Here is a 17,573-nt window from a genome sequence, read left to right as displayed (position 1 = left end):
GTCTCTCTCTCTCTCTCTCTCTCTCTCTCTCTCTCTCTCTCTTCTCTCTCTCTCTCTCTTTTCTCTCTCTCTCTCCATATAGCTTTTATCTTAAATATTTAAACTAACAATAAGTTATGTAAATATATAAAGTATATAAATAGTATTTAGAAGACTGTAATAATCCATGAACTTAAGGAAAAAAGAAATATATATTCTACATATGTTTATGTATTTCTATATCTGCTTATTAAAAAAGATATTAAGAAATAAAAGTTATATTACATAATAGAATAGTTTCTTCAAAGTTATAAAATATGTTTTATTTTAATCTCTGTGAAAGCATTTTTATTTTAGTTTTACTTATTGATTTGTATATATGAGAATCGCGTTGAAAATAATAATAAAAATTTTATATACCAGAGCAAGAAATATAGTAGAGAGAAAAGCTGACTTATATAGTATGTTTATTTCATCCAAGTTTTGTTTTTATTTTATTATTTTCGAAAATAATCCAGGTATTTATAGTAACAAATATTTCAGAGTACTGAAAATTCAGCTGTTGCATTTTAATGCCGCGAAATAGATTTAATTGCTTAAATAATTAATAATAAGCATTTTTGTTTAATTTAAGACATTGCGTTATATTTTAACGCAGTATCTTAAATTAACTAAAATACTTATTATTATCTCTTTACTATTTCGATGTACATTTTAAATGAAGACTATCATTTAAATTATTTTTATAATAATTGCAAAATTTTAGAATTAATAAGAGATATCAGTATACTTGTTTTTCTTATAAAATAATATAAGTTAGTGTGTGTTGTAAATATCTCGGGTTTATGAAGATGTTTAACTGGGATGAACTTTAACGTTGCACTGCTCGTCTTTTCTCGTTTCACGCGAATTGCGAAACATCGCGGAATGGTCGGATGTTGCCGCGCATTATTACTCGCGTTACAATCGCGTTTCGCGGTTCATGAAAGACACGGTCGTAAGTTACACAGGCAGCAGGAAGAGAACCGTCAGGGCCATTTGATAAGCAACCGTGTTCATTATTGCACATTAGCCCAGTTATCGTCACGTCCTCTCTTTACCTCCTACTTCTAGCTCGCTACGTCTTTGCCACGTCCAGCGACGCGAATGTGAGTTCTACACTCCGCTTGGTATGCCTTAATTGGCACGTGTATTATAGCTGTAAGATATTATTCTCACCTGATTAATTGTATCTGAAATATATCTCATCTGTCTCTATCTTTAGACATTTACGTATTTGAATAATTTAGGGAAGAAGTAAATACTTATTAGATTGATTCATTATACAATGACAAAGTAGAATATTCGCTGGTGTTTGCTTTTTATTATAAAATTGAAGGCTATGAAAATTATTTGAATGTAATTATTCAATACAAAGTATCATTTTTCGAAAAAAATTTTCTAATTTTGCACATTTATTTTGGTTTAATTAAAATTGATCTAAAGTTAGTGAATTTTATAATTTAATTTTCACGTAGGATAATTATAATGTAGTTATTTTTTAAATGTGTATGTATATACACTTACACATAAAAAGAAAGAAGAATTTTATAATTTTATAATTTTTTTCTAAAAATTTAGCTATTTTGGAGAAAAGAAGCGAATTATAGGGAATATATTGCGTGTAACTATTATCTATATTTGATTTTTCACGATACTTATAGAACCAGAGAAGTCACGTGCGATAATAGCCTCCCTCGGCGATAAAAAAAAAAGCCGTTGGCCGTATATCTGCGTTGTGCCGGAAACCATCCCGAATTAAAAAAGGAGACATAACAAAGAGTCTTTTCTTCGTAGGTCGTCTTCCACTTTTCCTTCCAGGATCTGCGTGTGAAAGGTAGAGCGTCGTTAGCGCCGTCCTTTTTCTCATAAATTTATTTTCCGTGTTCACAGTTTATTTTCACGCAAAGATAGATGCGTTCCGTAGAATAATTTAAGAAAATAATAAGGATTAGCGCTCTTTAAGAATGGCGTTTTACATGAATATTTTTAGTAAAATGGTATTGTAATTTATTAGTACGTAATACAAGGCAATTAAACTTTCTAAATTGTAACCTTCTCAATCCAGTTCCTGTTAGTGCATCTAAATACATAATTACAAGTGAGATATTTACGCGACTCAAGTATGAGACCTTAGATTCCAATTAGCATAATCCACGTGCAACCGCTGCATGCTCTTTATCACGCTGTCAAAGTGGTTTCCACGCGTCACACTCGATTAAGTGGCCGTCAACAAGTGCATTGCAACTTCTATAATTTCAGTCACGACACTTACGTAATATGAAATTAATTTAAGAGGACAGCAAGTTAAATACTGTAGAAAATATGTAACAAAGCAATATAGTATGTACATTCTTAGCACATAATAACGCTAGTCATAAGTTCGCTGATATGCACATATTCTCATATTTACGATATGCTTATATAATCATTTTTTACATTTTCTTAAAAAAGAGTTATATTTCCTACAGAAAAGTAAATAGCAGTTTAACTTAATTACATGCTTACACATATTGCAATTTAATTTAAGAATTCATCAATCGAAACACGATATTCGTAATACTTTCAGCATCGCGCATTTTGATTAAATAGTCGATAAGATTCGTGGGATTTATTCACACATATGTACGAAAATAACAATTTTATTGAAGTATTTCAAAATTTAGCTAAATATAAATTTGAAAATAATTTTGTTAGATTATCGAAATAATTATATAGAACGCTATGGTTGTTAAAATGTCAACTTTTTGTAAAAACCTTTTGCAGCATTGCTCAGTATACTTGAGTGTTCTACATATATAATAATTTTTAGTCCAAAATTGTTTTCAAATATATTTATATATGGCAGAATTTATAAATACTTCAAAAATACTGCAAAATCATATTCTTTCCGTGTGATTCCATGTAGCGCTAAGATGGAAACATGTTTTGTCCTCCTCCTGTTTTCGCTGAGAGTCAATAAGGCTAAAAAGGGTTGTCGCAAGGGGTAACGCCGTGTTTAATGAAAACAATCCTAGTTTATAATCCGCAATAAGTCTCGTGGCGTCGCTGAATTCTCTCACCTCGATTCCGGCGATAGGAGGACCGGGAGGGTCCTCTTAGAAGTGAATTGGTGGGTACGTTCTACGAGATGACATGAGCTGAGAAGATGGGTTAACGCGAGTTCTCAGAAGGGTTGAAGAACCCGAGGTATACGTGCGCGGAGAGTGCGGCGCAGCGAAGAGGGATAGCGATGGGGAGAACGACTGTCACGCGAAATGAGGTGCACGGTGGCGAAGAGACGAGACGTGGGTGGCGGAAGGGCGCGAGCCCCTTTTCGGGGACTATTAGCAGTTTAGCTTCTACAAAAGTCTTCTAATTGTACATGAAATTTGCTCAGAGAGAGAGAATATACCTTCAAGAGCGACAATATACCTTCTTGAGACAATGAGAAGAAAAAGAGCGAGAAGGAGAAAGAATATGTATGAGGGAAAGGAAGGGAGCACGTATCGGTGTGTACCGGAAGGGGCGGAGAGGAACAGAGTCAGTTTATTCCTCGGGCATTTGTTAATTTGCCACGCGAACACATTACGGTCGCGCTTGGTCGTCCCAGCAAATAAATGAGAAAAGTCGGGGATGGTTTCGTAGCTTCATGGATATATGTGGATGTCACCCGGTGTCTTATTGTCAGCGCAATGAAGGGAGAATATGACGGAGTCGATGAATTCTGGATCTTGCAACGGAAGGAAGATTTGAAATATTGCTTATTAATGTACGAAAAGTCACACTAGCTTTTTTCCCTGGTTTATTAAAATTTTAAGCGATTTAGGAAATAACGGAATATAAAATTATTAAACTGATATTAATATTTTTAAAATTATTATATGCAAATGGCATAATATTTTATAAAATTATTTTATTGTATAATAATAAAAATTAATTAGATTTTATTTAATATCTAATTAATTTTTATTATTCAATCGATTACATTTTCGCCTTTAAAAAATTGTTTTAATTTTATTGGTTGTTATAAATTTAATTTATATTAGATATTACACTACAATAAGTCAGAATTTAAAATCTTTTATTATATTAACATAGAAATTGATTCTATTTTGTACCAAAACGAAATTATCCAGAAATAATCATGTTGGTTTAGTATTTGCTAAAGAAAGTAATATAATTTTTTATATTTTATGAATATAAATTTTTATTTTATTATTTTTTATATTTGAAATTTAAATTTTGCTGTTTTAGAAGAGTGACGTATATACACATGAATAAGATTTCTGACTTTTTTTTAATACGATCCAGCTGGTCATTATCATTAAGGGATTCGCCTTTGGATCGGCGAGAATTTGTCGACCGCGATGAGCGAAAGAAAAGGCGCGCTCAGGATTCGGATTTTTCATTAAGGAGACGTCGACTCAGCTATTTGGTTGCCGTCCCCTGCAGGGGGTGCAAAGCAGGAACCAACAAGCGATGGCACCGAAAGGGGGATGGCCCCAGCATAGCCTCGTGGTATAATATGGTGGATTAATACGCGCAAAATCTGCCACCTAAAAGTTATTAATGACTATCGTGGCACTGCTTCGCTTGGCGACGCGTCAAAGATTTTATAAAGGAGGGATTCCAACCCTCTGGACCACCCGACGACATGCTTCGTCCATTCTCCAAGCCGTCGAGAGAAAGACAGTTGAAAAGTCGATAGGATTGTTAAGAAAGCGATGTTTCGTGTTTTATATTTTATTTATTAAATAAAACATAATATAATATAATATAAAGAATACTGAAAAGTATAATAAAATACAATAACATATAATATTAGATTATCGCAATGAAACTGCAAATGTTATTTCACGCAGAAAATATTTCCATATACGTTAATCTTAACGTATTAAATTAAATTCTCACGTATAAGATTCATTTATCACATATGTTGAGCGATCGATGAGTTTTAGTCGATTATCAGCAGTTTCTTTAATGAATTTTATGATACAGGTAGCTGTCAATAATGACGGCGTCACCGATGATTCGCACGGTTGTCGAATGAAATCGACCGGGTGGCCGACTGACAGAAATATGCGTCGTTTTCATTTTTAATCTTATCGCCGACATGGAAAGTCTATTAGAGCCAGTATTTGACCACGCGTATTTTTGATCAGTCGAACAGCGGCTAGGCGCCAGAATTCAGTCGACATATTCAATTGCGTGGCAGCTTTCGGTATCGTATTATTTAATGTGAGGATACAGTCCACAAATTCCGTAATAAACGGGAAATGTAATTTAACATTGGGTATAGAGGACGTCGAATAAACGTTGATGGAATCCAGGAAGGGCGTTGTAAATTGATATAATTGATATGTCGATTATCGAGACAACTAATGGAAAATACAAGTTTTGATTTCTTTGAGAAATGTGTATTTTCTATTCTTTTGAATTTTAATATAGAATATTTATATTAGGTTTCCAAAATCTTATGCTTTTAAAATCTTCTTTTATTTTTGATAATTCATCCTGTTATTTACTGCAGCTTTGTAAAAATAAATGAATATAATTAATCAATAATGTGTTATAATGCTTTTAAAATATAACGCGATGCAGTTGAAGTGCAATCGAATAAATGTCATAAAGTAAATATCCGTTATACTGGTACACGTCGTCGTCGTAAGACACATGTTATGAATTCATGAAAATTTAAGAAAAGTACGGTCGTATATGAGTAACGACGTGAATATCTAAATCACCGTAATTGCATGGCATTAAATAACAGAACTTAACTGACAATGAAGGAATAAGAAATAAGAGGGAAGAAATGCCATGTGTCACAATGCACGAGCTCAAAGATCAATAATGCAAATTTTAAAAGAAAGTTCGATATAAAATGTCATATTACGTGTGATGTAGAGTAAATTTATTTACGTCCTAGATAAAATCTGTTTTGTTTTATTAAACAATTTTATTTAAATATTTGTAGACGAGAAGTTGGTATCATTTCTCTGAATTATTTCTCTTCATTTACGATGTATATTTAGATGTATTTATATATATATATATATATATGTGCTGATGTCACACTACCTTATTGTTCCGAATATTTCGTCTGACAAATGCACTCAGTGCCTTAATGAAAAATCTTCGCTCGTAACAAGACGTTAGATTAAAATTCGGGATTACGAAAAAAAATGAGCATCCAGCGTGCGAAACGGGGCAAGAGCCGCTTCGCGATTTCGAGAGCACCCTCAAGTTATCCCCCGACTCATCCTCGACAAGGAGATTGAACGTGAATGCCCGGGACGGAAAAAAGCCGACAGCGTAACAGAAACGATACGGAGTGCCTGACGAGGAGTCACGCTGGCGGCCGGGGCAGGATTTGCAAGGGGTTGCCAAAGGGGTCGAAACAGGGGGTGCAGATTTGAACAAGAGCTCGGTTGCTATGCAAATTGGAAAGATAATAATCGATTGTCGGAGGATGGTTGCGTTGATGGGCTCGCGGATGAGTGCGGCACCACCTCCCCACCTGGAAAACACGCCGATCTCTCCCTCACCCCCTCCCCCTCTTTCCCCCTCACCCCTCATCCCTCTTTTTCGCTGGCCCCTCCGGCCCACCCCCGTATCGCCCATCCCGATCTCCCTCAAGGGAAATTATATAGTCTGCCCTCGACGTACCCCAGGCACCATAGACCGTCAAATACCTTACCTGTCCCGTCTGCATTCATTCCCTTTCGTGTCTCGTCCCTATATCGGTAGTCCGAGAGAGTCGGGATGGACACTGCGAATTTTTTGGATACCTTCGGCTGTGTTCGGATAATCGAGCGTCTGGCGATTGATACGTGCCGTAACATTTTTTTGTCTGTTATTACGAATGTCTCCATGGGGATAATTCAAGTCGTAATGATTAGATAGAATTGCATTCGGAAAATTTATTATTATAATAATAAGTAGAAAAATTGATCGATAAGTAAATACAAATAAGAGAAAGAATCTTACATCCGGTCAAAGGAAATCTTGATATTTTTGTAAATTTATATGTAAATTTTCAATATATTTTTCATTTCTATAAATTATATACCGATTCGATTTTTTAGACTTCAATCATAAAGCTGGAAATTATATCACAAAAATCACATTGATTGTCAAGCCAATAATGATGCTAACGTCTTAAAACATTGTCTCAAAAAATTATTACAACATTACTCGAAACATATTGCAACACAATTGTGATACGAAAGATACACACATTCGGATATTTATCATTATTTAGAATTATTTTCAACTTATTAAATAATGTTCCATAAATATTCCTGACATCTAAAAGATAAGCGAATTTCTTACTTGATACGTTATTAAATTCATATATTTATAAAATAATAAATCACCATGTCAGTAACGAAAGAAGATATTAGATAATTTCTACTATGACAATGTATTTGTCATCATATTGTTTTAATGATCTTTGATCGGTTCTTTGATCAATTATGCAAGCGTGGACGCTTGATTATAAGCTTTCCGGTATGTTGTTACTGATCTGGCGATTGTATAGTCATTTCACAAGGGCTTACGTACCGGAAGATTGACAAGGCAAGATTAATCGATCAATCAACTGGCGTAAAGAATTGAGAAAAATAAGCGGCAGCGAGGACATTATGACAAATGGAGTTTGTATCTTTTAAATTCTTTGGAATAAATGGCGCTATAATAAAATCAGTATTGGCTGCGAAGCCGGATGAGTAAGCGTTTACTAATTGAAGAAAGATTCTGCGTATATTAATCTTCTGTTCAGCAGCAGTTTTTCTACGTCTCGTTATTGACCTAATTTTACTACTACTTTAACCGTACACGCAATATTATGAAGTACTTGTAGCGAAGCGAAGTATTATTATGTGAATTTGATCAGAACGGTGTTGTTCCATTACGAAAAGAAATATGATCCTGCTTTAATATTTATTTTCTCCGATGTTAAATGAATTTCTCCTCGCACCATGCAATTTATTTAATAACATAATCGGATGAATATAACTTTTGAATCAGGATAAATTAAATAAAAATAGTAAATTATAAAACGCAGTAAAATTTAATATTCTATGTAAATTTTAATCCTACAATAATGAGTAACATGATACGAAATGCTATTAATTAAAAGAATTAAACAAGTTGAAATTAATAATCATTTTATGAAACGTCTCGAAAAATGATATCTATTACAATTGTAAAAAAAACAATATTTTAATATAACAATTGTTCTGTAGAATGCATTAATTTATCGTTTTCAAGAGAGGATATTTCTTTTTGTAAAACTAATGAACTGATGCATTACTAATTTTTATTATGCTAAACTTATTTTGTATAAAATAATTAACAAATGTCTATACACAATCGATGTTACTTGATGCCTATAATTCAACGATAATGTTTTGTTGCAAATTCATTGAGTCGTAGTGTACCGTTCTGACAATTAGCTCGCTCATAAAAGTTTCGTTAGTGCGACTTCGCTATGTGCTTCTGCCTATTTATATTGGCGTAACTTGTTTGCGTATGTAAATTTGCGAAGTACGTCATCGACAGAAAACGTCGCTTATGTTTAACATTACAGAGTCAATTTTCTTAAACGTCATGAAGTCTTTTGTGCTGCCGTATCATTGAAAATTATACTATGTGTTCATGTTTAACAAATTAAGGCTGTATTTGCAACTTTTCGTGCAATTCAATGTTGCAAGCATTACGGTAGTTTAACTTTGAAAAACTGTAGATAATAAGTCTATTGTCACGATGAGTCACGCGCCAACAAAAACTACACGTGTAATTCTTCTTTTAAATATATACTACGTTTTGTAATTGAAATGTATTATACGATAAATATCGTTTGGAATATTAAGGTACAACACCAAGTTTTATGAAACGTAATAATTTTCAATATATGTTGAGAATTAATTTTTTCTAATTTAATATATAATTTTTCTATGTATTCAGCATCGTAGTTCTTTCAGGATTATGTATATAAATTGTTTTTTTAAATTAAAAAAGATATGTAATAATAAGAAATCTATATAGAAAGAATAGAAATTCTTCGCGTTAAAAAAAGATCTTTGTTTTAATGATGAATTTTTTGAACATATATTTGTAATAAAAGAGAGAGGTTAAATTATTTGGGAGAATCAAACTTCATGTAAATATTCGACCATTTTCTCGCGGTACTCTAAAAACTTTCCGGGCCAAACAATCCTCAGGACGTGCAGCTTATAAAAGAGAGCGTTTCTCTGAGCGAGAAAATCCTTAACGAAACATTGACGAGGAATAAATTAAGCAGCAATGCGCGTGAGCGAGCGAACTATGGGGATGACGTTCGCAAGGGGAGTGCGACGCGAGGGGGTAAGTGGGTGCTTAAAAAAGTAGGTTGCAAATGAGCGATGCGGACGAGCGGCGGGGGCAAACATGCGGCCAAACAAACGAAAGCGAGCGGAAAGAGGACGGTATGGGAAAGAGAGAAAGAAGAGAGAGAGAGAGAGAGAGAGAGAGAGAGAGAAAGAGGAGGCGAGCGCGAGAGGAGGAACAAGAGTTTCGTGTTTGCGCATATTTCTCGTAATATTCTCTGTTTATCTCTATTGCCCCTTGTTTATCCAGTGTCCGTCCGTCCTGCACGACCGTATGTGTGTCCGTCCTTCTATTTTCGTTTCTCCTTTTTCCTCCGGCTAGGTCCTTGCGTGCTCCGGCTGTCGCCGTCGTTGTCGTTGTCGTCGTCGTCGTTGCGTCGACGTCGTCGTCGTCTTCGTCGCCCGTCCTTCTCTCTGCGACGAGGTGCACGCATTTGTTCGTACGTGCATCTCCGTCGCTCTTAACACAAAACCTCCTATATATTTCAAGCGATGTTTACGTTTGAGATAAAGCGAGGAACAAACAGCAGGCGTCGAGCTCTCATGGTCACCGTACAGTCCGTCATAGCAGCGCTTAAATGCGGTTAAGAAATCGAGGAAACGATCGCTCAGCCGGAGCGATTTCTCGTATCGTTCGAAAAAAAAGAACGATTTAAATAAGGTTTCAAGGTTCTAATGTGTTGTAATATTCTTGGTAGTAAGCGAGAAATTTAAGGCAATAACGGAATAGAATTATACAAGTTATTTACGGTTTGTACGTACGTTTAGTAGTATCATCTATAATTCAATTGACACAATGAGTTTGTCGTTTCATTGCCATTGAAAATTATTATATATTGCGTTGTCCCAATTGTACGCCGGCATTAATTATATCTCGTTCGACCTTGCTGTTTATTGTTATTTTAAGAGATTTTTCCCCGCAAACAAGTTCATAACGTGATTATCCGCTATCCTGGGAATCTGTATTTCCCAACAATTTCCTTATCGTTTTCGAAAACTCCGCTGACTGCTTAATAAAGGAATCATTAGTATGTAATCAACAACGAAGATCCATTATTATCCACGTAAACAATACGAAAGTCTCAATAGGTATGCAAATGTATTTGGCCAGCAAATGCATGCCAAGAACTCGGGATCAGATTTTCCTCCTATCGACGGCGTTACATTTCATCGGAGCTGCCCGTCGCGAAAAAGCGCGCAACTCCGCCCGTATTATCGCCATTACGCGCATTAATTTGCATTTCGAATTAGCCCCTTGCAAACACTCCGTCTCGTGAGCGCGACATGTTATTACAGTCAAATGAAAGTCGGCGCGCATATCGTGTACCCGTCCCCGATAAATATCGGCTTGCTCGCTACGCTCGAGCCCGCTCGAGCCGCTGGGAGGCTTACGGCCGGGACGACGAATTACAAAGTATCTGTTTCAAAATTTTCCTCCCGCTAAAACATCCTATATGCCAATTGTCGCGCCGGAAACCAACTATCGAGGTTACGGAAATCCTCGGAGAACGCTCGCTGGAGTCTCAGTCAGGTGATCTCCGAACACGATTTATAGATCAATGTCCTAGTATTCATCTCGCGCATGATCTCCTCTGTGTAAATGGAAAAAAAAACAGCGAAATGTTCGCGAATCAGTATTACATTATATTGGAACAAATATTTCATACGAGCGTACGATTGCACCAGAGATAGAGAGATCGTGTGTAATTTCGTTGCATCCGCGCCTGTATCGCGTGACCTGCCTTGTTATTCTCTGTTCTACGTCGTCCGCCGTGCAAGTCCATCATCCCGCGAAAGAGGGGGGGATGGGGTGGTTGAAAGTGGGAGGAAGAGTGAGGGTGAAAGGGTGAGCGCGAGCGTATGAACGTTGGACGACGTCGGGGGCTGATCGGAGAGAGAGATGGACAGCGGCCGATTCTTCGCATACCGAAAAAGAAAAAGGAAATAAAGAAGAGAGAGAGAGCGAGGGGGGGGGGTGGAGAAGAGGAAGAGAGAGAAAGACAGAGAGAGGGAAAAAGAGAGAGAAAGAGAGAAAGATAGGAATAAACTACGAACTGTAGTATAACGCCAATGCGTTACAATGATTGTTTCTCCCTGTCTCGAGAGGCGATACGATAAAATCGATCTCCTAACGATCGGACTATCGATCTCATAAACAACGACGACGGGCGTGCGCCGCGCCGCTTCGCATCGTGAAGAAAAGCCGCCAATGAAGCCCTGCAGCGTGTTGTTCCAATGCATTTACAATAACGACGTTGTTTATCTATCGGACGACAAACGACTGGCGGTTCCCGCCCTCGCGCGTCCACCCTCTCTCGTCCCCGTAACCTTTCTCCTCTCCCTTTCTCGTACGTGTAAGCTTTCCACCTCGCCCCCGTCCTCCTTTGCCGTATTCAACGTCAACCCTCCGCCTCTTTACCTCATTCATCTCCGTCTATATCGCCACTCTCCGTCCATTCTGTGTATATATACAATCGTTATATATTAAACACAGTGTAAGCTCGACAGGCCGGCCGAGTTGCAAACAATCGTGATGCGCTCTCTAGTACGAGTCTGCGTTGGACATAATGTGGTAAACTGTCTGGATGATCATTGGTAGATTTTTTGATGCAGTTCGCTTTGTAAACACTATCGTGTTGTGAAAATTCTACTAAAAATTATTGTAAAATTTGAGAAAGAAAGAGAGAGAGAGAGAGAGAGAGAGAGAAGAGAGGATGACAATAATATTTTTAAAATATTATTGTTTTTTGATCAGATTAAAGTTCATCGGAGATATATACATTATGGGAAATATTAATAATAATGTAAAAATAATAATAAATCAAGTATTATAAAAAAATCTAGTATAAACTATATATGTATTTTTCTTATTTTGAATAATATATTTTATTTTGTGAAAATAATTTTTTATGACTTGTGTTATCTTTGAATCAAGAATTATCATTTCTTATGTTTAATATTGATTATTTTAATTATTAAACCAATAAAACTTTGTTATCGTAGAATTTTGAACTGAAAAAACTTGAGAAACTTTCTACAGTACGTAAGAAAACATATAGAAGGCAAAGTAGAACATTAAGAAAATTCATATTAATTGTCATAATTAAATTTTAATACGTAAACATTTTTTAATAATTGTTAACGAAACAATACAAATAATAACATATTATATTTTAAAGAATTAATAATATTACATGAGATCAAAACAAAAATTATGTCAAGTCACGAAATCATATTTTATTTTTTAAAATTAAACTTTTTTACTGAATGTATTTTATGAATAATAATATCTGGGAATAATAATATCTTTTTAAATAAAAAATTATAAAATTCTTCGCATATTAGTTTAAAATTATATTTCATATTTATTATTTTTATTTATTATTTTAAATTTTTACACTTTAAAGAGGGATAATGTATATATTACGTCCTTAATTTGGGACGCTTGTAAAATGGGATAAAGAGTTAAAATTTGAGACTATCCCTTCTAATTTGGAACGATTAATCACTAAGTATTACATGTAACATTTCAATCTGCTAGTGAATGAATATTACGATGTACAATGCAATAGTCGCAGAAGAAAAAGAAGGTATTAATTGACTGCGGTAGAGGCTCGTGAACGTCATGAAGCTACAGGAGATCATAAGTAAGCAAGAGGATAGCAGCAGCCGAAGAGAAACTTGTAACGATCTTTCGCCCTCGTGTGTGCGCGCCTGCACTGGCGATTAACACGGACTGATGATCTCTTATCCTGCGACTCGAGTATCGTCTGGCTGATGTAAAAAACATGGTAGCACAGCAGGTTGTGTGTTGCTTCCACTACTGTTTTCATTCTTCTTACTTCTGGATAGAATTGGAATATGGTAGACACGAGCTAGAGGGTTGCTTACACTGAGTTAGCATTGTTTTTTGACGGCTACTCAGACTTCTCGTTAAAAAGAACCACTGATGTTGTCGGCGAGCTTCCATCAACGCAAACTTTAATAACGTATGAAGCCAAATTGAAAAATTATCATACTAAAACAAGCTGACCATCTTTAAAGAGAAGGTGATGATTCCGAGCTTGGTTGTATTGCCTCAAAATTTTTGAATCGTCGGCATTCATGCACATCGTCTAGTTCTGCGCGATAAAAATTTTATTATATAATATCTAAATAACGAATTTGTTCTTGTAGAATTTTTGTAAGATAAGTAGAAATCGTTTTTGAATTTTGAATAATTAAAGATTAATAAAAGGGATAGATTACATAGAATGAAGAAATATATGTATAACATATTTTTATAATTTTTTATGAATATATATTTTTTGTATATATATATATATTAGATGTAGTAAAAAGAAATCCATTATTTTTCCATTTAATTTCATGCAAAAATAATGGATTTCTTTTTACTACACCTAATAATTATATATATTATTATTGATGGATAAAAAAATAAGAATAATTATACTTATTATAAATATAATAAAAAGGACAAGTCGGATAAAATATCTGAATAAAATTTTGATGAAATCACTATTTATTTTTGAAGCGTTTTGCACAGTATTTTTTTTCCACAAGTATTTATTAAATAATTACACTTTTAATGAGGGAATACATTTTATAAAATCTAGCCAATCCATTTTACTTGACTTTATCCTGTAAATACAACATTCATGAATTTAAGGTTGCGACTTTTCGTTGTATCATATTTTATTTGGAACTCAGTTTTTCCTACTTAATTTGTTTTTTGTCCATCACTGTCAAAGATGTTATTTTATCATTTAACTATATAGATTAATCCCAAAGTTATTTACCTAAACATATAATAAATGAATCTTCCTACCGAAATAAGATAAATCTTATAAGTTAAGTTTGTGCAAACCAAAACTTATAAATATAAAATCTTCAACTTTAGTAATATATTTATAATCTCCTTCGATTTTAAAACAAGAATTAATATTATAATTAATCAACATAATAATTAATAATTTGAGGATTTGCGCTTCTTTAAATTGTCACATCTTCTTCGTTGGAGATTCTGATTTGATCGGCGATATTCCGTCAACATCTGTTTGTAGATTCACGGTAGAGGCTCGTATCTGTGCTTATATATGCATTGTATGTCGGTACCGCCTGCAAGGATTGAGCACTGATATAGCTTAGTGCTTACATTATTAATTCCACATGTCGGTGTGTTGAATTGAACCTGCTTGGTAAACCGGTTGTAGCGTAACGATTTTACCTAGTTCTCTCACTGATCTGTGTGTCTCCGGTCTTCGTATGGTATACCATTTAAGAGATTGCCTTTGAAACGGATCAAGATGTGTACAGACTAGAATTAGAATTCCTTTCCGTGACTCTGAAATTTATCACGCCATCGGCGTTTCAGTTTTTTTTTAACTAAATATTATCAGACTCTTCGCAAACTTTCAGAACGAATTAAGTCTTTGCTGAGCGTGTAAACATCTATCAAGTTGCGAGCTAAATATAAGAATTCCGGAAACGGGTCATTTGCGGCTCCAAAATCGTTTATGGAAAAATCATGTTCGCTACTTTTAACATCCCGCAAACAATCATGTAATATGACAGAAATGAAATAATAAAGTGCTATCGATTCAGCAGTATCCGAATTGGATGTTATTAGCGTAGTAAATAACTTCGTTATATTTTATTATTACTTGTTGTTACGTTTTCTTAAAAATACACAAATGTCAAACTTTATTAACACGATAATCATCTCTATAATAAAAATTATACTGATCTAATAACAACTATATGTTGTAACGTTGAATTACTCGTGGTGTTAGGTTAATGGGTTAAAACGTTCCTCCAGCAAACAATGATAGATGGATAAAGTAGCTGACGACGAAGCTTTAATCATTCCGCGAGGCATACTCGGGCGATCGGCAGCCGCTCACGGCGGTGTACAACCAGTATACAACAATCACGCACACGAGTCAGCGTCGTGAATAAATAGCATATAACGGTTGTAGGAAGGTGCGCGCGATGCGTCGGAGAAAAGCTACTTTACGAGGGTGGCAGGTCTGATCGTCGGCCTGCCCGCTTTCTTGCCGGCGAATAATTAGAGTCGATAAGTCACAGCGCAACACCCTGCCACGTATAGGGATGAGGTGTACCGACAGGGGAAGGCCGGCGGAGCCGGCTTCGGGGGAAGTCGTGAGCGAAGTTGAAAGTTAGAATCGCGAGGGGTGCAGCGTAGGGGCGCAGAGGGGAAGGTCGGAGAAATCGCGTGCTGATGCTCCATTACACGGACAGACTTAGCTTCACCCGTAGTCGCGGTTCCTACTTTCGAGTTGCCGGCTTGCGAGGGTGGAAGCCACCCTCTGAAGTGCGTCCCTGTTACCCCTTGATGTGCCCACCGCCATCGGTGGTGGATACTTTCTGCTCGTCCGATACGCGCCACCAACACTGTTGCTATTTAGGGTAATTTCGACTTTCCGATACCTGTTACGTAAGCGCGATTTCGAGGCCGTTCGCGATCGATCGCGCGCCGCTCAGGAAAGGCTTTCCGATAACAGGCTTCGATTTCGCATGCAACTCGCAACGCTGCAATTATATTTGAAGTCAAATTTTCGCACGGCCTGTGTGCCGCTGCCACATTTCGCTTATACGTTTCGTTCGATCGTCGGGCGTGCAGTAGTCTAATTATTCATCACGTTTATAGCCGAAATAAATCACGATATTTCGCGCATATGTTTCGGAGCGATCTATTAAGAAAATTAATGAACAGGTTAATAATAGATAAATGAGTATTTTAAAAGATGTAGTTTTGCGTTGTTTAAGTTCAAAATTGAAAAAAAATTACATCGCTAATTTATATAAGACATTCGTGCGAATGTAAACGCAGAAATTGGATTCGATTAAACTGTTGCATTCCACAGTAATACACTTAATGTTCATTAATTTGTAATGTCAATCTGTCTTACGACAACATACACATATACAGATGATATTTCCTAATCCACATTAAACATGCGTGTCGGATATACAGGCATTTACTGAGTACATTGACTTCTGATAGAGAAATTCTGATATATTAATCGAATTATGTGAATTACATGAGGATAAACGGATAATTTTTCGATATAATTCTATGGTCGGTTTTTTTAACGTCCCGACGTGCGTAGGTAAGCTTGAACGATACACTCGCGGTATTACAGCTTTTTTTTTATGCCGATGCACGGCGGCCCTGGAATACTGAGCGATTACGAATTTAGAGATGTCTCATTCTAGGTTATTCCGCAATCAATAATTTAGATGCATTGTAATGCAAGTTGTGCATCGTGTGTTGAAAAGTACGACTCGCTAAACGCGTTCTACGTACGCGCGGAAGGACACATTGTAGCAATTTAGCGGAGTTGCTCGAGCATAACTTTAGAAAGGTAACTTTGTATATGATGCGTTGTAACTACTTTCGGCCTATACACCCTGCATTCGTTAAAGATGTGTATGGTCTTGAGCGTGTATGGTACGATCAATTTTTTAACGTTTCTACCGAGTATTCCGGGAAATCGAAGAAACTGTCAGTTGTATTTTCAACAGTTTATATATAACATCTTTCTAGGGAAGGTTGCTCGTACAGGCATTCGAAAGTATAATTTAATTTCGTTGTATTATTGATTATTTTAGAAAATGAGAGAGATGTAATATTAGATACTTTTATCTAAATTCATATTTAAGGAATCTAAATTCATATTTATTTTGCTACTATTAGCTGTATTTTTGGAAATAAATTTATAGGAAGACAGATTTGATAAAATATATAGCAATATAAATTTAATGGAAATATGACAATATTAAATTGTTCACTTTATAGCAAATGCGACAATATCATTAATATTAAAGATATAACTTTTTATAACTTTTTTTATTTTATCACTGTATGTGTAAATATTTTTCAAAGTACATACATACGTATTTTTAAAAAAGAAAAATTTTGTTACAATAATTTACGTTTTTTTGTTCATATTAATTTGTGACGTACACGAAAGTGATATCAAAAAATATGAAGCGTTTTCACGCGGAAGTTGAAAATGTCAAAACTCCGCGACAGTTTGATTTCGCGTGCTATCATTTCGGGACTGAAGATTTTTCCGCGGAGGGTCTATCTCGGCGGTTGGACAATAGACACAGAAAGGAGTTTTTCATGCTGCTATTTTTAATGCCCGGAGCTTTCTGGTGGTGGAAAAGCGCGGAGAG

The sequence above is a fragment of the Atta cephalotes genome (genome assembly GCF_000143395.1).
Source record: "Atta cephalotes unplaced genomic scaffold scaffold00017, whole genome shotgun sequence".
Lineage (NCBI taxonomy): Eukaryota > Metazoa > Arthropoda > Insecta > Hymenoptera > Formicidae > Atta > Atta cephalotes.
The sequence above is the reverse complement of the archived record's forward strand: the minus strand, read 5'-3'. Positions refer to the sequence as shown.